The 21,350-nt window shown below is 37.0% G+C and overlaps 3 pseudogenes; all 3 read right to left on the bottom strand.

Moving 5' to 3' along the window:
* LOC131356276 (basement membrane-specific heparan sulfate proteoglycan core protein-like) overlaps positions 1-12,223 on the bottom strand; it is a 40,272-nt pseudogene extending 28,049 nt beyond the window's left edge.
* Positions 1,540-1,726, bottom strand: LOC131356971 (small nucleolar RNA U3; annotated as a pseudogene).
* Positions 12,224-20,955: 8,732 nt separating the features above from the next.
* On the bottom strand, positions 20,956-21,053 carry LOC131356981 (small nucleolar RNA U3; annotated as a pseudogene).
* Between the last annotated feature and the right edge of the window lie 297 nt (positions 21,054-21,350).

Genomic DNA, 21,350 nt, shown 5'->3' with positions numbered 1-21,350 from the left:
TGTTGCCAACACTGATCAGGAACCTTTTATAAGAAATAAAGATCATAAATACATGAAAGAATCATGAGCTTAATGCTGATTCACACTCAGATCTCTCAATGTAAAACCTTAACTATTTAATAACTAAGAAAGTCATAATACAAAATAATACACAACACACACCTGAAAAACAATACACTACCTACCTAAAGATGGTAGATTTTAAATTCTGGATTCTCTTAAGAACAATTTATATCATATCTGGTTTGAAAAATGAAGCCCCTTGTGGAGTCAAGATGCAAAATAACACACAAACCCTAAAGAGGGTAGATTCCAGATTCTACACATAACACACACACAACACTACAGCGCAGACAGAAAAAATAGTGCCAACCAGTGTACATTCTCACTGTAGTTGAGCATTTGTGCAAAAAAAGGGATTGTCACAAACACATGAGCTTACTAAGTAACCACAATAAACTAAAATTAAATTAAATTAAAACACATGTTTTTCAAGATAGTCTTTTTCATGGAAGTTTATAGCAACAAAAATGCAACTTTAAAGAGTACTTACAAAGCTGTTTCTAAATTTTCTGATTAACAGTTCATGTACAAGTTCAATTAAAACACTATAGAAACAATCCTTGAAACTATAGTCTGAACTTTTTATCTTCTAATAGAGAGAGTGACCTCAAATAACACACAGATCCTGAAGATGGTAGACTGTCTATATACTTAAGAAAAGATTAGAGAGATGCAAACGATCAATGATAGAAGAGATTTGAAATTTCAACGCTTCAGAAAGCCAGTGACCCAAAATTAAACACAAATTAAACACACACTGAAAGGAAAAGCTATCCATACTTGCACATTTTCACATTACTTACAATTTCCACCCCTTCATGTGGTGCACACCCAGAGAATTCAAAGCCATTTTCAAGACAGAGGTGACACTCAACATGTGGCTGGGCATCCAGGCGATCACCAACTACAGGACAACTTTACCTAACTGTGACAGTAATGCCTCCCTTCCAGATGCGCTAAACTTCTAAACTTGGTTTGAGGTGCAGAATGATGTGTCAGCAAGGAAGACCATCCCCCCTCCCAACAATCAGGTGCCCTGTCTAACCATGCCTGATGTGAGGAAAACTCTACAAAGAGTTAACCCATGGAGGTCTGCTGGACCAGACAACATTCTTGTCAGTGTGCCCAGGGAATGCACAGACTAGCTAGTGGATGTGTTCACTGACACTTTCAACATCTCTCTGAGCATTGCTGTTGTTCCAACATGCCTCAGTTAAACTACAATCGTCCTTGTGCTGCAGAAATCAACTCATATTCAAGCAAAAAAATGTTTTCCTTTTTCAAAAAGCAAAGAGAAACCACTTCCCTGTGATTTTCTCACAAATGTAGATTGTGTCATAGTTTATGAGGAAATGCTGTTGAAACACAATTCCTATGAAGAAACCTGAAAAAACACAAGTAAATCAACACAAACTACAAGAGCAAAATAAAACACAAGCTTTAATCATTATTTAGACTAAGCTTCTAGAAAGCTTAACGATTTAGATCATGTACTTTTCATCACATACAGAACAATCATCAAAGATTCAAGCGGACAAAAAAATCATGAGCTTAATTCTGATTCACATACTGGAGAGTACATCAGAACTAACCACTGTGGTTAGAAAGACGTAATATAACTTATGCTCCCCAACACTACAGAAATTATTCCTGAAAGATTCTAAAGATGGTAGACTGTCTTTATACTAAAAAGAATATGTAAAACCTCTTTCCTGTTCTTTCAATATAACTGGAATTTAAAAGAACAGAAAATTAATCATTCAGTTAAAATATTCAAAACAATCAGAAATACTCAGTTTCTTCCACCATCACTAACAAAACCTAGACTGAACCATACACTTTCAGGAATGTTTCTTGTTTTTTAAAAATAAACTGGTCACATACTTGGCTTTCCTTTCCTCACAGGGAGTAAACAGATGAACAGAAACTAACCACAACCTCTTAATGAAGCACACACACAGACACACACATTTTAGTTCCTTCTTTGTGCTCAGAAGGAGACATGATGCTACACACAGTAGTAGACAGTGTATTATGTCAAATTAATCTTACAGCCTAGACAGGATAAGTGCACGTCCCCACCAAACTTGACACGGCCCACCCATTAATCCAACATTTTTGTAAATGTTCTGAATAATTTACACATATATCTGTTCATATCCTGATTGCTAAAGTAAGCCCCTTTTAGGACCCTTTAAGCTTACTCCATAAGTAATAAAGAACTATTTAATACCTAAGAAACTATTTCATACCTAAGTCTTGCATGAACAATTTCCACATAAATCAGTTCATCTCCAGCTTGATGAGGCCCACTGTGGGGTTAAGAAATTGCACACACTTACACCGATATTTTATTATACTGGTTATGCAACAAGCATAACAGGTGAATAATCATGACTTATAATGTTTTTCTGTTTGTTTGTTTTAATTTTTTCCTTAGTCACTCGCATCACATACTCTTCCTTTTCTACTGAACATTGACTAAAGATTGAAGCCCATGAAGAAGCATTGGTTTAAATCCTATTCATGCTTTGAAGAGCAAATCAACTCCTCCTCATCATGGTTAGAGAGAAACAACATTTTCAACTCACCTCACCAAGTTAAACACTATAGGAATGTTTGATTAACTGATTATTTTTGAGACTTTGTACAGTGTGTATTTGTAGAGTGTGTAAGTACAGCAAAATTCAGGTTAATTCTTTGCTGTAGAGACCATGATAATCGTAAAATAGCCTAGTGGGTATAAGTCACTAATGCTGACTGGTTCAGGCCTTATTTGTTTCTAAGAAAGACCAACAGACCAACTATGTCTGCAGGATTCTCTGCAGAGCTCTGTGGTTATGTGCTGCTCCTGTACCAGACAGTGACGCAGCCAGTCAAGATGCAGGTTATAAATGATTTCAGGATGCTGGGGCTCATACCAAACATCCTCCACAGTCTGAGGAAGAAGAGGTGCTGGTGAGCTTTCTTCATCATTGGTTAAGTGTGAGTGAAGCAGAGACAGAGTGTGTAACCTCTGCAGTATTGGGAGCTCTCTATGTGGGGAGTTGTGGGGTTGTTTGTGTTGAAGCAAGCATAGAGAGGAAGCTTTGTTCATAGCGGAGTGTTTATTTCATTGTGATATTGTTAATTACATGCTACATGTCTCTTGTGTCTGTGGTGTTGAATCGTGATTCTTGTGTGAGACTGCGTTGTTGTTTTGATGGTTTTACAGAGGATGTTTTTATAAGAGTGCCTTTAATTAAGCTCTGATTTAGGGAGATTTAAAGCTTTTATGCATTTCCTGAAGAATCACGTTACAGTATCCGAATATGCCTCACTGCAGGCATAAGAAAGTCTCTCAGGTCAAATGATCAAAACAATCCTGTATCAGAGAATCTGATTGGTCCGAGCAGCACTTGTGTTCTCCTGAGAGAGGGGGCTTCCTGTTTCAGCTTCTGCCTGTAAATGGGTAGGATCAGGATGGAGCATGTACAGTAAAGCTCATAAAAAAGCTATGTTAACATTTACATTCATGAAACAGTTTAAGGACAGTGGACAACAGTGAGTAGCTTAGCAACAAGCTATTAGTATGCCCAGGTGTTTGTATATTAACTGACCTAAAGCAAATACTGTTATAAACTAATTACAATGTATAGAAGGGGGATTTTACACTGTTCACAGTTTAATGATTTAATGTCTTTCTGTAAACAGAGAAAGAACTGATAACTGAGAAGACCCCAAGATGACGAGTACAAATTTCTATTAGAGGAGGTGTTTTTGGTGAGTTTTAGCCAGATGTGGAGGAAATTGCATATTGTAACAATGCCTTAAATGCAGTATAACTTACAAGCCTGACTGAGGTTGAACTATGTGACTATACACACAATTAAATATTTTATAAAGAGGTTTTACAAATAAAACCCAGCATAAAGACACTATTTTCACTATTTATGTTCTTTATTTTCTCTAGTTTAGATTAAATACTTTAGATCATTGCTAAAATATATTCCTCTTCCTTCATCCAGTTTAAGCCAATTAAGTGAAAAGTTCATGTATAAACAAATCTCACTCTAATTTTATTGTAAATGCACACATGAACAAGATGAACTCTCTCTCTCTCTTCAGATTTCTCTCTCATCTCTTCAGATTTCTACACACACCTTCAGCACCTATGAATGATCATTTAGAGATGTTTTAGATTTCAGGTTTTAACATATTTAAAGATATATTTATTATATATTAAGCAAACAGCAAATCAGTAAGAAACATTTAAAAGGAAAAATGCATATTTCTCTACATACGGTAATTCTAAAAAAAAAAAAGTACTAAATAGTGCTAAATTATTATTTAAGGAAAAACTGTCATGTGTGTTATTACAGTATTAAAGTATTTCTCACTCAGTTTGAGATTTGTAAACAGACAACCTATGTGTTCTTACCTATGTGTTCTGCTTCAGCTCTGAGTAAACAGTATCAGGTTCAACAATGGCTTTTACTAGATAACAAGAACAAGAAACCCTGAATTAATATCCACAGTCAACTAAAATCCATCTGAATTGCATGACAGAGGTTAGCTAAATGAATTGGTTCAAATAGTAAATTGGTTAAAATTGGTTAATTTATCAGTAAACATTAAAAGGTTACGTACATACAGGTGTTCGACTGAATTATATGTATTTTTTTGTCTTTACCTTGCTTTTTCTGTGGCTTCAGTTCAAGCTGAGCGTAAGTTACATCACTGGGTCCAGCATCATGATCTGCATTGACAGTGAACAAAACAAAACAAACACAGCTTTGACCTGTTTGGATATGTTCTGTATGGTGTATGTTCATTGTGTGCAGGACCCTTGGTCTCTTACTGTTCCTCAGGCTGTCACATAAGTTAAGTAGCCTTTATTTGACACATATACATTACTACACAGTGAAATTCTGTCTTCACATATTCCACCCTTAGCACAGGGTCAGCCATGATGCAGCATCCCTGGAGCAGGGAGGTTGGGGCCTTGGTCAAGGGCTCAACAGTGGCAGCTTGGTGGTTTTGGGGCTTGAACCAAGACCTTCCAATCAACAACCCAGAGTCTTACCACCACCCATATTTTACATATGTTTTGCAGCGAAGGCTTCAGTGTGGCCCTGACCTAAGATGATGCTTATATTTTCTTGGTCTGTTAATTTACAGTAAATTGGTGTTTTGTTTGTGATTATTTCAATGAAAGTGTTTCTTTTTGTTAATATTTTTCACAGTGGAATCATGACAGGAGATTTACTGTATTTAATGTATGGGTTTATTTTGAGATTTATTCCTTTGAGAGTAATTAGAAAAATTTTAAATGAAATAATGAAATAGAGAAATCTATTTCACTTTTACCTGCATTGTCCATGGTGGCATAAATGTGTTCACTCCCTAGAGAAAAAAATCAAATCAAAGAGAATAATGTAGATTTTGTGACCTTTTTGAAAGTAATTCCAGTGAAATGATTGCTGTTGAACTTGTTAGTATGAATATATTCTTATATTGAATTACTGTATACATAAGGAAAGTATTGATGATGTGACACACTGTCTGACCGGTTTGAAGCGGTGTGTTTCCTGACTGAGAATCCTCAGCTCCTGACTGACTCTGGCCTGGTGTCTGATTGCTGTTCTGCTGTATGCCTCTGTCCTTTCCTGTATGACAAGACAGAAATTCTTCATTTCTTCAATTTACAAACCAGACAAACAATAGTTTAGGGAGCGCTATTTTGTGAAATCTAAATGTAAAGATTAATAAATAATACCAAACTGTGTAACTGTAAATACAATGTGATTATTTTCCTATTTATTAGCTTATAACTATTTCATATTTAGTAGAAGTGTTATTTTGTATTTAATTTGTAATTAAGAATATGTAAAATAAAGTGTAATAAGATTAATTATTGAAAAGTTATTCCCATATTTGTGTAATGTAAATAATTTCATGATTTATCCACTATGCTTAGTGTAGAATTTAGTGAAACCATAATTATCAGACCTTTGTTGGATTTGTGTTTCCACAGCAGGATCAGTAAAAGGATGATGAACAGCAAGGCCAAACTCAGTCCCACAGCCACAGCTACTGGTACAATGTTGGACCCAGGACCTGAGACAGATGAAAGAAAAAGACACAGATAAAAAAGCTGCTGACATTTCAGTACTGTTTAACCTTCTACAAACGTTCAACTTTCTACAAATGTTTAACTTTCTACGAATGTTCTCTTCAAATGAACCTTTACTTCCTTTGAAAGAAACTCTTATTTTTCACACAGTAAGCAAGAGATGGCTTATGTCTTATGTCTTAGGTTCACCACTACTGATCTATTAATGGGCAGAATATTTAGTATCATCCACCCCAAGGGTTTTAACTTAGCTTAAAAACAAATTTTGTGCCATCACTTAACCCTCACTCCTGCTAGTCTTTATCCTACTCTTTTTATATTACCTGATATATAAATTAAATGTATTATTATTATTATTATTATTATTATTATTATTATTATTATTATTATTATTATTATTATTATTATCATTACTTTCAGTAGTAGTAGTAATGACTACACATTTTAAATATTATTGTTAGAAAAAAATCAAATCCAGCTTACTTTTCAATCTGACTGAAACCCAGCTTTTCAGTGACTCTCCTCTCTCTGGGTGTTTACAGTGGTAGAAACCTTCATCTGACTTTGAGACACTACTGATGGTCATCTCTCCTGTAGTCTGGGACTGGAGGATGGAATCATCTTTATAGAAATCAACACCAGAGTCTGGGATGTTTTTGCTGCGAGATAAACAGCGTAAAGTCAGAGGATGACCCTCAGTCACAGGATGGACAGGACTGTCCAGGATCACAGTACCATCTGTAGGAAAGAGAAAGAAGACACTGAAAATAGAATGTGTGTAAAATACAGTAATGAATTTAACACAGAGAGCTCTATCAGTGGTAAATATCAGAGAGAGTGTAACACAATGATCATTTCTTTACACTGATTCAGTAGAGTTTAAAAGTGTTATCTCTAGTCCTGTATATTGTAAATCTGTTACAGATGAGAACATTGAAGACTCACAGTGCACTGTGATGTTGACAGGATTACTGCATCCTCCAGATTCAGACTGACACCAGTAAACTCCAGTGTGTGATGTAGAGAGGGAGCTGATGTTACATGTAGATCCTGAAACTGATGAACAAGTGACCAATTCCTCACTGTATCTGTATCTTCTCACTGTCCATCCAGTAGAGTCACTCTGGTCCTCACAGCTCAGTGAGAGAGAGTCAGGAGTAAAGTGTTGAGTTCTGCTCGGACTGATGATCAGAGACACTGGAGGAGATTCACCTGAAATACACATATAATTTACATTTTATTATGAAATCATTATGATTCAAATGTTTAATGATTTTATTATAATGTTCCTGTATATGTACAGTTTATTATCATGTGTAAAATTAAAAATTAATCCAATTACTAAACCTAATTGCTTCAATTAGATTATTTAGAGTCTGTTTCACCCGCCTCACTACTTTAAAAAAAAAGTTATTACAGGACTCATTAACAGAGATATATTATTTTATGTTACAGGACAGCACAGCTGAATGTTCATACACCGGGAGTTGTAAAGCAGAGTATGAATAATCAAAGACAGAGGTCTCCAACACATCGATCTCACTTCTGAGTAGTTCACCTAAAAGTACATAAAATATGTATAAAATTGATCAAATCAAATCAAAGACAAATCATACTCTACAATTTCAGGTCTCTGTTTTCAAAATTATTATTACCTTCAATATTAAAGGTGGTCCAATTTATTAAGAAAAGAGTCTTTTGCAGTCTTCGGGTCATTAGGGTATGTGCCAGAGGACTAATAAGTAACAATCCATGTGAATGAATGAAATCTGACAATAATAACTAATAAATCTTGTCAGCAAACCCATTGTGTTAAATCATTTAACTCAACTCCACAATTAACATGCTGCTTATGTGAATTTAAAATGAATTATAGCAAATTATGACTGTTCATTATTGACATTTTTTACTCAAGTTTACAGAAAAATAGCTTATTCAGCTGGTTTGGTTTATGGCAATAAGATATGTAAATACATTTGTAAATTTCTGAGTGGGATGAATAAAGTGTCTATCTATCTATCTATCTATCTATCTATCTATCTATCTATCTATCTATCTATCTATCTATCTATCTATCTATCTATCTATCTATCTATCTATCTATCTATCTATCTATCTATCTATCTATCTAATAATAATATAACAATGTATTGATAATGATATTAGAGGAAAAAAGGTTGGAGACCCCTGAAGAAAAAATAGGTTTAGAAATAGACTTTTGTTTAACAAAGTAATTTGTATAATCAAGAGAGATCAGATGTAGCAACAATCATATAGGCTCTGAGATTAGAAAATAATCTCACTATGGAAAAGAAGGGCTAATAAAATACATTTAAGCAAATACTGAGAGAAAGGAATATGTGGTAAGTTAGATTCTAGAAAAAAATAATATGCATAATTTGCAGAAAAAATGTTTAAAAAGTATATCAAGTGTGATTAATTCATGTAGTATTAACATGATGAAAACTCACAAGGATGTCAGCACTGATGGGAAGTAATATGGTTAGTTATTAATATGGAAATATTGCTTAAAATTAATTAAAATAATATTAAATATTGCTTAATCAAGCAGTAGATCATAATACCAATTTTATACTTACTAATTTATTTAACAAATCAAATCATTAATGATTTGTTTTTGTATAATTTGTCATCTCACCAAAACATATGCATTTAACTGCAAGCACAATTTTGGACAGTTACTTGCCTACTTTTCAGACCACAAGGAGACCCCCTGTAACTACATGCTACATAAACCTCTTCAGACCAGACTGCTATATGAAAATAATGTAGTCCTGAACCTCCTCTAGATGTGTGTTACTCTTTATTTAATAAATTCACTATTTATTCATTTATTCATTCATTTACACATATTTACTCTGATTAAACTCAACAATGTTTTATTTCCTCACCAGTGATCCACAGTGGCTGTAGTTTGCTGTAAGGTGTGTGAAAGACTCCTCTCTCTGCTCTGCACACATAAACTCCTGTGTGATTCAGAGTAACAGGACTGAGAGTGTAGGAGCCTCCAGATCCTCTGCTGCTGTCTGAGAGGAGCAATGCTCTGTACCTGATGAAACCCTGACTGTCTCTGTAGGACACAAATGTGTACCAGCTGAATGTCCAGCCTGTAGAGGAGTGTTTAACCTCACAGCTTAGAGTCACTGAATCTCCTTCAGTCAGCCAGCTCGATGGAGACACACTCACTACTGCCTCTGCTACATCTGATGGACAACAAAAATGTAAAATCATACAAAGTTTACATATAATTAATGACAAGATAACACAAACTCACACACTCACCTGATACAGTGAGAGTAACAGCATCACTGATCTCTGAGCCCTGAGTGTCACTGCTTCTCCTCCCTCTGCAGGTGTAGTTACCACTGTCTTCATTTCTAACTGACCAGATGCTGAACTCCTGTATTTTGTGTTCTCCGTAGAGTTCATAATTTTTATACCAGCTGTATGTCCACTCAGTGTCTCCTCCTCCCTGTATTTCACACCTGAGAGTCACAGTCTCTCCTCTGAACACATGTTTGTCAGGCTTTATGGTCACCACAGCTTTAGGACTCTCTGTAGAAACATAATCTTATTATTAACACCACAAAATAAACACTGTAATAAATACAGTTCTGATTCTACTGTCATTACTCTGTGATTAGTCTAATAATTAGTGATGGTATAGTGTATATGTAATAATGTTACCTAAAGTTCATTAACAAGTGTACTGTATAAATGTCTTGAGCACCCTGCTGTAGTAGAAATTTTGTTATTGATATTTATTCTATGACCTTTGCATTATTGAGCCACAATAAAAACATTTTTTTATTTTACAAACATTGCCTAAAATATATAGGAAAAAAAAGCATTATATTTCAAAATAAACACCTTTTCAGACAAACATAATTAAGCTGTTGGGGTTTGACTTACTAGTCACTTTTCTTTCTCTGTTTTTTAATGTAGAAACATTTAATTTCATAATTTTTAGTTCATTTTTACATGATTTCTTTACATGGTTCAGAAACTTTTGCACAGGTTGTATATATTTATTTAAACATTGCAAACTTTTTTAAACACTACTCACCAGTAACATTTACCCAGAGTGAATCACTGTAGTGTGTGTAGTAGACTGGGTTTCCTCTTCCAGCTCTGCACCTGTACTGACCTCCATCAGAGACTCTAACTGAACTGATGGTGTAGGAGTCTGTTTCAGTCTCAGTCTCAGAGCTCTGTGTGGGTTTGATCCAGTAAAACTTCAATCCAGCAGACTGTAGCTTCAGTGTACAGGACAGAGTCACTGAGTTTCCTGTCAGTACATCTCCTTCATGGTTTGATGTGAGTTTAGGTTTAGGTTTTTCTGTAGTTGGAGGTGAAACACACAGTTCATGTGCTGCTCTCAGAGTGTTTATCTCACTAATCAATACTACACTGCTACAGACAGAGACATGCTGTTACTAATACACTGTAAAAACACTCCCCATGAATAAATATTCCATTAATAACTGTCAAAGTATTTTTTAGTAAATGCAGTGGAATTTGCCCTCTTCCTGATTTCATCTACTTTAATACAAAATTAAAGAGTTCAGATTAAAAAAAAAAATTAAAAGACAAAGGCAAGTAGACAAATACAGGTTTTTTAAATACTGTTTATGAATGAAAAAATCCAACACCATTTGGCTCTGTGTAAAAATATAATGCCCAACTTACTAAATTACTATAACAGTTACTCTGTTTTTATTGATTTTATTGATAGCTAAGTTCAACAGACTAGACACACCCAGGCTTGATTACTGCCAGCTCGTGTTGTATATAAACAGAATCTTTCACACAGTGTACAGTAGAGTAAAAGATTTCAACAAGAAGCACACTGTGCCATGATCAGAAGAAACTGTGGCAGAGATGAGAAAAAGAGGCAGACCTGCCATAATTCCTCTAAAAGAGCATTGAATGACTGGAACAGGAAGTAAATAAAGAACTAAAACTAATATCTAAGGAAGTGCTGAGCTCACTCACCTCAAACCATTAAGTTATCCAGGAGGAACAAAGAGACATTTTCATGAGTGTAAGTAAACGTGTAATCTTAATCTGCACTAAATGTAGTGATGTGATGCTGAAGTTAATATATACTGGTGTGAAGAAGACACACACACACACACACACACATACACACACACACACACCTGACACAGTGAGTGTAACAGCAGTGCTGGTCTCTGACGTCTGTGAGTCACTTTTTCTCTGTCCACTGCAGGTATATTTACCACTGAAAGACTCTACAGCAGTAAATGAATATTCTCTGTTCTCAACAGGGTCAGAAAGTTGGACACCATCTTTATACCAGTTGTACATCCATTTCCCATCCACAATGTATGCATGTCTTCATATTTCACATGTTAAAATGATTTTCTCTCCACTGAATATCTCTCCATCAGGCTGCAGAGTCACAACAGCTTTTGGTCTCTCTTTGCAGTTACACCAAATACATCAAATCAGTCAAACACACCCTTCTCTGACCATCTGATATTGAATCAGTGTGTTTTGTAACGATTATGTATGAGTGCATGTTACAGGAGTGTAAGATCAGACATGTACCTATCACTGAGAGAGTCACTTCATTACTTCTTGCTGTTGACCATCCATTCTTAAAACCGTAACATCTGTAACTGTGACTCTGATCTATTTTTATAGTGTAGTCCTTTTCAGCAGAGAGGTGAACATGAACACCATCTTTGTACCAGTAGTATGGTCCACTTCCTCCCAAAATTCTACAAGAGAGTGTAACCGTCTCTCCTCTGAATATTTGTGATAAATTTGGCTGCACAGTCAGAAGTGGTTTATTATCTGCTGGAAAAGTCAAAACACAAACACAGACTGTCAATGTAAATATCTTAAACTCTGCATGACAATGTACAAACATAATCTTCTCCATCTTAATACAAATCCAATATCAACACAACATAAGCAATAAAATATATAGAAATCACCTTGAGCTTTTCCAACCTGGATAATTGAAATAAACACTAAAAAGGGAAGAGGAACAGAGAATTGTTGTCAAATTTATCACTTTTTGTATTTCACATTTAAGTGTAGAATTCATTTGATTTTTCACATATATAGTAAAATATTTCTAGTATAGATGATTCAGTATGAGACCTTAATATAACCTGATGAACATGATCTGACAAGTTATTTTCTGCTACATATGATGGTTTCAGAACTCATCTCCTGTCTGTTTATAATAGCCATGAGAGGAAACAGAAACCATGAGATCATTCTGGTGTTTGTGTCAAACGTCATGATAGCAGCCAGAGATCTATCTATAAAAAATATATTGTGAATTTCTGTTTTTGTCAAAGTTTGGCACTGAAAGTTTCAGCTGAAATGGATATTTATATTTACAATTAAGTGGACTACTCTATAACCTTTTCTTATAAAATATAAGCAAAGACAAGAATAGTTTCAGCAGTTTTAAGAAAACAAATCTTGAAAATAAAAAAAACTATATTTTTAGTTTCACTTCAGCTATAAGACAGGCAAAATATTTACCTGTTCCAATAATGTGTGGTGTTTAAAGAAGCTACTTTCACTCAGGTCACTACACAGCTCATTACTGTCTCATGCATAATTTAATCCACATCTGCTAAGCCTTGGATGAACAAAGAGGTTCGCCTCTTACTGAAGACCCGCAACGCTGCCTTTAGATCTGGTGATACACAGGCCTACAGTACAGCCAGGGCCAATCTGAAACAGGGCATTAAGATGGCCAAGTACTGCTACAAGCTGAGTATTGAAGAACACTTCTCCAACTCCAATTCCCAGCAGATGTGGCAGGGCATTCAGGCCATTATCAACTACAGGCCCATCGACCCTTCACCCCCGTCTACTGATATCTCCTTTCTCAGTGAGCTAAACAACTTCTATGCTCGCTTTGAAAGGGATAATCTGGAGCCAGCAATCAAAATCGAGCTCCCAGCAGACTTCCAGCCACTCACATTCTCCACTAATGACGTCAGTGCAGTACTAAGCAGGATCAATGCAAGGAAAGTAGCAGGGCCTGATGGTATCCCTGGGCGCGTCCTCAGAGCATGTGCTGGGGAGCTGGCGGGGGTCCTAACAGACTAATTCAACCTGTCTCTAGCCCAAGCTATTGTGCCCACCTGCCTTAAGACCACCTCCAAAGACACCTCAAAACCTGTCTTTCTGCCACCCTTGACCCTCATCAATTTGCTTACCGTCAGAACAGGAGCACGGAGGACGCAGTTTCCACAGCGCTGCACTCAGTCCTCTCTCACGTGGACAATAAAGACACCTATGCCAGAATGCTTTTCCTGGACTTTAGTTCAGCGTTTAACACTGTCATCCCTTCCAAGTTAGTCACCAAACTTGGAGACCTGGGCATCAACGCATCACTATGCAACTGGCTCCTGGACTTTCTGACTAACAGGCCCCAGCATGTTCAGATAGATCACCAATGCTCTTCCACCCTCATCCTTGGCACCGGAGTACCACAAGGCTGTGTGCTGAGTCCCTTCCTCTACTCTCTCTTCACCTATGACTGCAAGCCTGTACATAGTTCCAACACAATTATCAAGTTTGCAGATGACACCACGGTGATTGGACTCATCAAAGACAACGATGAGTCAGCTTATAGAGAGGAGATGGACTGTCTAGCTGCGTGGTGTGCTGGCAACAACCTGCTGCTCAACACCCCGAAGACCAAGGAGCTCATAGTGGACTTCAGGAAGGAGAAAGGTGACACACACACACCTATTCATCTCAATGGAGAGGTGGTGGACCATGTCACTTGCTTCAAATTCCTGGGTATCCGCATCTCCGAGGATCTCTCCTGGACTACCAACAGCTCCAGTCTGGTCAAGAAGGCTCACCAGCGCCTCTTCTTCTTGCAGGCTCTGAGGAAGAACCATCTCTCTTCAGACATCCTGGTGAACTTCTACCGTTGCACCATCGAGAGCATCTTGACCAGCTGTATCACTGTCTGGTATGGGAACTGCACTGTGTCAGCCTGGAAAGCGCTGCAGAGGGTGGGGAAAACTGCACGACACATCGTAGGAGTGCCACTTCCTAAGATCGAGGACATTTACAGGAAGCGTTGTCCCACCAGAGCATGCAAAATTTATTGTTATATACTTATTATATATGCTAATTATTTGCACTGCGAAATGCACTTCTGGTTAGATGCTAACTGTATTTCGTTGCCTTGTACCCACATGTGCAGTGACAATAAAATTGCATCTAATCTAATCTAATCTAATCTGAAGCTGAACTGCATTCATACTGGAAAAAAGTTCATACTGGGAAGTTCATACTACATACTGGAAAAAGTTCATACTGGAAAGTCTGTACTGTTTGTAAAGTTGTTATTTTCACATATCAGATTTAATTGCACTGTATTTATTAATAAAATGTTAACTACTATAAATTATTTAATCACCCACATTAGCCTTCAAAAGTTTGGGATCACTTGGAAATTTCCTTGTTTTTTCAAAGAAAATCTCATTTTTAACTGTTTCAAAATCTACATTGTCGCACAGAAGCCCATTATCAGCAACCATCAGTACTCTATTTCAATCTCATGCTATGTGTGCTAATCCAAATTATTCATTTTATAAGGCTAAATGATTATTAGAAACCCCTTTAGTGCTCTCACAGATGAAGACTGTTGTACTGATTAAGGGAGGAATAAAAATGTCCTTCTTTAGGTTAATTTAGTATCTGGAGCATCAGGAGTTGTGTGTTTGTTTAAAGGCTTAAAATATTAATACTAAGAAATTATCTTAATGAACTGCTCACACCAGTACAGAAAAAGGAGTGGGAGGTCCTGGTGTACAACTGGAAAACAATGAGCTTTACAGGTGATCTTAAACTCTTGAATGTTAGTGAACATCTATTGCAGTCACATTATCGTTAATGATTAGGGACTAAATGCAGAGGTGCAGCAAATTTATTGTGGGTTAAAGACATAAAAGTCACTAAAGTCACATTAAATAGCAGTTATATAGCAGCACTCTCACTGAGAACATTAGCAGAAACACAGCAGTTTATACTCTCATCTATACACTCAGACTATCCTATATCCTACACACACATTTATCTCACTGTCCTTGTAAGGATTAATGCTGGAATTAATGCTGTTCTACATAGAAATCAAACCAAAATAAAACACAGTAAAAAAAGTTTATACTAGTTAACACAAATGTTATGGATATACAATAAAAAGACTAAGAGACTAAATCTAGACAATGTCCTAAACACATATTAACCTCATCACACAGGACATCAGACTTCATTTGAACATTTTTAACCCACCACTCACTCTAATGAAGACATAAAGAAAACAGATTTACTCACAGATCATCACACAGAGTGACCACAGCTCCATTCTGTCACACTAATAAACGACTGACTGATCAGTAGCTTGTGTTAAAGCCTCTACACTTCCTGTCATCTTACAGAAAAAGAGAAAAAGAGGAAGATTTCTATTTGGTGCAAGTTGATGTGATATTCAGACCTACATCTATGCCTGCAAACATTCTAACAACAAATAGCAAACAAAACTTTATTTCATAACTATAAGTATAGTATATACTATACTATATACACTATATTGCCAAAAGTATTCGCTCACCCATCAAAATAATCAGAATCAGGTGTTCCAATTACTTCCATGGCCACAGGTGTATAAAATCAAGCACCTAGGCATGCAGACTGTTTTTACAAACATTTGTGAAAGAATGGGTCGCTCTCAGGAGCTCAGTGAATTCCAGCGTGGAACTGTGATAGGATGCCACCTGTGCAACAAATCCAGTCGTGAAATTTCCTCGCTCCTAAATATTCCACAGTCAACTGTCAGCTGTATTATAAGAACGTGGAAGTGTTTGGGAACGACAGCAACTCAGCCACGAAGTGGTAGGCCACGTAAACTGACGGAGCGGGGTCAGCGGATGCTGAGGCGCATAGTGCGAAGAGGTCACCAACTTTCTGCAGAGTCAATCGCTACAGACCTCCAAACTTCATGTGGCCTTCAGATTAGCTCAAGAACAGTGCGCAGAGAGCTTCATGGAATGGGTTTCCATGGCCGAGCAGCTGCATCCAAGCCATACATCACCAAGTGCAATGCAAAGCGTCGGATGCAGTGGTGTAAAGCACGCCGCCACTGGACTCTAGAGCAGTGGAGACGCGTTCTCTGGAGTGACGAATCGCGCTTCTCCATCTGGCAATCTGATGGACGAGTCTGGGTTTGGCGGTTGCCAGGAGAACGGTACTTGTCTGACTGCATTGTGCCAAGTGTAAAGTTTGGTGGAGGGGGGATTATGGTGTGGGGTTGATTTTCAGGAGCTGGGCTTGGCCCCTTAGTTCCAGTGAAAGGAACTCTGAATGCTTCAGCATACCAAGACATTTTGGACAATTCCATGCTCCCAACTTTGTGGGAACAGTTTGGAGCTGGCCCCTTCCTCTTCCAGCATGACTGTGCACCAGTGCACAAAGCAAGGTCCATAAAGACATGGATGACAGAGTCTGGTGTGGATGAACTTGACTGGCCTGCACAGAGTCCTGACCTCAACCTGATAGAACACCTTTGGGGTGAATTAGAGCGGAGACTGAGAGCCAGGCCTTCTCGTCCAACATCAGTGTGTGACCTCACAAATGCGCTTCTGGAAGAATGGTCAAAAATTCCCATAAACACACTCCTAAACCTTGTGGACAGCCTTCCCAGAAGAGCTGAAGCTGTTATAGCTGCAGAGGGTGGACCGACGTCATATTGAACCCTATGAATTAGGAATGGGATGTCATTAAGTTCATATGCGAGTCAAGGCAGGTGAGCGAATACTTTTGGCAATACAGTGTATATATATATATATATATATATATATATATATAATATAAAACTATATTAGTATACTATTATAGTTCATTAACTCATCAGAGATATGGTGCCCTTTGTACAGTGTATATACTTGTACTGTGTGTAAGTATAGCTGTTTGTTTGATATTCAGGTTAATTCTTTGCTGCAGAGACCATGATAATAATCAAAAAATAGCCTAGTTGGTACGAGTCACTAATGCTGACTGGTTAAGTCCTTTTGTTTCTATAAAAGACCAACAGAAACTAACCACAACTGCAAATAGAAGATGTGTGTGAGCACACACACACACACACACACACACATTGCAGTTCTGTCTTTGTGACCAGGAGATATGTGCTACAATGCTACATATGATGCTGTATTTTATCAAATTAATCTAATAACCCAGATAAGATAAATGAACTTTCCCACCAAACTTGGCACGGCTCACACACTAACCCAAAATTTCTTCTGTAAATGCTCTGAACAGTTCACACACATCTCTGTTCATATCCTAAATTCTAAAATTGGACCCCTTTTAGCATCACTTTAACAACAGAACAATAAACAGCAGCTCCGCCCTCACAGTGGAGGAGCAAGAGATCAAGCGCACGCTGCGGGTCGTCAACCCGAGGAAGGCTGCAGGACCCGATGGCATCCCAGGACATGTGCTGAAGGACTGTGTGGACCAGCTGGCTAGAGTCTACACCAAGATATTCAACCATTCCCTGTACCAGTCCACTGTTCCACCCTGTCTGAAGTCCTCCACCATAATACCCCTGCCCAAGAAACCCCACATCTCCAGTCTCAATGACTACTGGCCAGTTCCACTCACTCCAGTGGTGATGAAATGCTTCGAAAAACCGGTCCAGTTTTCCATGATGATAATTTTTGATGAACTCTTCAGTGCATGAATTCTTCCTCATTGGCTTTAATCTTTAGTGAATGTTGAATTATTAAGTAAAAAATGTAAAATAAAAAAGCCATGAAAAGTCATGATTATTCAAGATTCAATAATGCTTGTGGCATAACTAGTATAATAAAATACTGGTTTGTGTGTGTGCAGTTTTTTAACCCCACAGTGGGCCTCATCAGGTTGGAGGTGTGTGTGTGTGTGTGTGTGTGTGTGCGTGCCCTGTGATGTATTGGACCCCTGTCCAGGCTGTCCCCTGCTTTGTGCCCAGGATCCCCTGAAAAAGGATGCAGGACCCTCATGACCCTGGGTAGAATAAGTGGTAAAAAATATGAAAGAATGGATGGATGGATGAATAGTCCCCGAGTTACAGGCCAAACTGGCGGAGATCGGAGCGCTGGTCCTGGGTGAGAAAAATGAGCTAATCTAAATCAAACTCAGGCGTTAGTGCACCAGTTAGCTAGCTTGGCTAACAACAAGCAGCAGCACATATAGATATTAGCGTTAGCATTAGCTTGAATGGAGAAAAACAGCTGCAGTTTGGTGCTTTACTTAATAATTAGTGTCTTGTCACAAAACACTTGTTCTGCATCTGTATTGTACACCGTGATCCCACTAAAGATACTGTTTCATTAATAATGACTCCTGCTGTCCGCCATGTTTGTGGAAAACAAACGGGGAAGAAGCTAATGTTGAGCTCCAGAGCTCCTGGATAGTTTACTCAGTCTTTCAGCAATGAGTTTAATCCTACTTTTAACTCACTTTCAGTGCTTCTACTGGAGGATTTTTATAAAATATATCTATTTTATCGTATAAATGCTGAACTTGTGTTGTGCTGTTCTTTCTGTAGGCCCGAGAGAAGAGTTAATAGACAGACTGAAATCCTACATGATGCAGGTAAAAGTCCTCTTTACCTCTTTACACCTTTTTTATAGAGAAATATATATATATATAAATATATATATATATATATATGAAATATGTATGATATATATGATACACTTGACGTCGAATAATAAAAATATTTAGTGTCTAAGTGTGAGAAACTTGAGAGGATAAACTTCATGTCAGCTACTAAAGATCTCTCAGTTTATTTTGTAGATATATTTCACCACATGTTATAACACAACTTGTATTTGTTTGGTTAAAAATGTCTTAAATATAGAGGCACTCTTCATTTATGCAGGAAAAAATAACAGAAATCCATTTTGTTAAACTGATAAATAGTTGTTGATGTAATATACAGGGTGTCTCGATGTATCCAGAAGCACTATCTCTAACTCTTTGGTTAATATCTTTTATCGACCTAAAGGTTTTTGGATAATAAAAATACTAATAATAATGGTGTAAATAAATAGAAGTACGAAATGACATGTTTGTGGTTTAGCTCCCACTGGTTTCATTTTTGATAAGAGTTTAAATCCATAATTCTGTCCTTTCTTTACTCTCACACTGAGCATATCTGAATCGTTTTCTTATTTTTTGTTGAGATTATTTCTTATTAAATGTATTCTGGGTCTTATTGTGACCCAAGGCACGAATACTGAGTTACACACGTGGACAAATTTGTAGTACCCTTCCATTAAAGAAGGTAAAAACCACAATGGGTGAAATAACTTGACACTGACAAAAGTAATAATGAATAAAAATGACTAGATTAATGAAAATCTGACATTTCTTTTGGATTGTGGTTTAACAGAACCTTTAAAAAAACAAACTAATGAAACTGGCCTGGACAAAAATGCTGGTACACTTTACTTAATATTTTGTCGCACAACCTTTTGAGGCAATCAAGTTATTTCTGTAACGCTCAATGAGACTTCTTCACCTGTCCACAGGTATTTTGGTCTTCTCCTCATGAGCAAATATTTTTAAAGTTAATAAACTGATTATTTTTGAGATCCCAGTAGAGATATGCTGCCCTTTGTACAGTGTATATATTTGTACAGTGTGTAAGTAAAGCTGTTCACAGAAATGCAGCTGATAAATCCCACCTCTAGATGGTGCCTGGCTCTGTAGGGGACAACAGTAAAGATACAGACATCAATATAACATACAGATCATGTTCAGACAAAGCAGAGAAATGTAATTAAACACAAAGCCCGAGTTTATGTCTTTACTAATCATTGTCTTTCTTCTTTATTGATATAGGTGAGGAAATTGAGTGTGTTTAAAAATACCGCTTGGTAACCCATGGTGTTTGTTATAATTATAAGAATGTCAATAATTTAATATTTGTATTTTTTGGTTTTGAATGAGTTTCAGTCACAAATGTGTAAAGCTCACTGAGAGCAGGTGGAATTTCCATGTGGTAATTTTAGAAGTTTAGTCTTAACCAAAATTGAGACAACTGAAGTTCAATATGTTTCTGATTGTGGGGAAATATGTATGTATAAGGGATGAGAACATTACATCATCAATGTTATATTTTTGGTTACAGTTTATAGCACACAGCAGTCCAAAGTGGTGGATTATATCGCAAGAGAATAGAGCAAAAATAGGAATAAAAAAAAGAGTAAGAAGAAATGTCACGATAGTCAAGTTTATTTATAGTGGAAAAGAGGAATGAATAATGTAATTGGGTAATTAATGTGTGTTGTGTGAAGGAGGTAAATGAATGCATAATGTATGTGAAAAATAAAATTGTCACAAAATTCTGGATGTTTTGGATATGGAAATGTCTTTATTGTTTACATTATTTTCTTGTAATCAGTGTAATTGGCAAAAAATGAAGGTGTCATTAAACACAAAACCTGAGTTTATGTATTCGTTGGTTGTTGTCTTTCTTCTTTATTGATATACTGTAATGATCCAGCTGGGCATTACTCTAATCAGTACCAGCTCTGACCTCCTTGGTCTGAGGAGAGTTCCACCTTTGTGATCAGATGGAGATATTATGCTACACATTGCAGCAGACAGTGAACCACAATAAATTAATCTTACAACCTAGATGAGAAAAGAGTAAATCTGCTTTTAGGTTTTCTCCTTAACCACTTAGATCATGTACTCTTCTTCTCAAACAGAACATTCATCAAACATTAAAACCCACAAAGAATCATTATCTTAAATCTGATTCATGCTCTGAAGAGTACATGATGAGCCATAAGACTTACAAAATGCTTTACACAGTAGAGCACTTCTGACAAAACAGTGATCTCGGCCAGGGCCAGCACGACGTATAAAGAGCGGTGAGAAGCAGCAGAAGAGGGTAAACGGGAGCCAGGAAATAGTACTGCAGTCCTTCATGCCTCAGTGGACATGGATGAGTTATAGCTCAACCATCTAAGGACACACTCACGTCCCTGCATCTCTTGAGAACCTGAGAACTAGAGGTGAATAATATATAGTTTGTTAGTTGTCAGACTCTGTCATGCTGATGTTGCAGAAGGAT

Source organism: Hemibagrus wyckioides, linkage group LG07 (genome assembly GCF_019097595.1).
Source record: "Hemibagrus wyckioides isolate EC202008001 linkage group LG07, SWU_Hwy_1.0, whole genome shotgun sequence".
Taxonomy (NCBI): domain Eukaryota; kingdom Metazoa; phylum Chordata; class Actinopteri; order Siluriformes; family Bagridae; genus Hemibagrus; species Hemibagrus wyckioides.
This window is presented reverse-complemented; position numbering and strand designations above follow the sequence as displayed.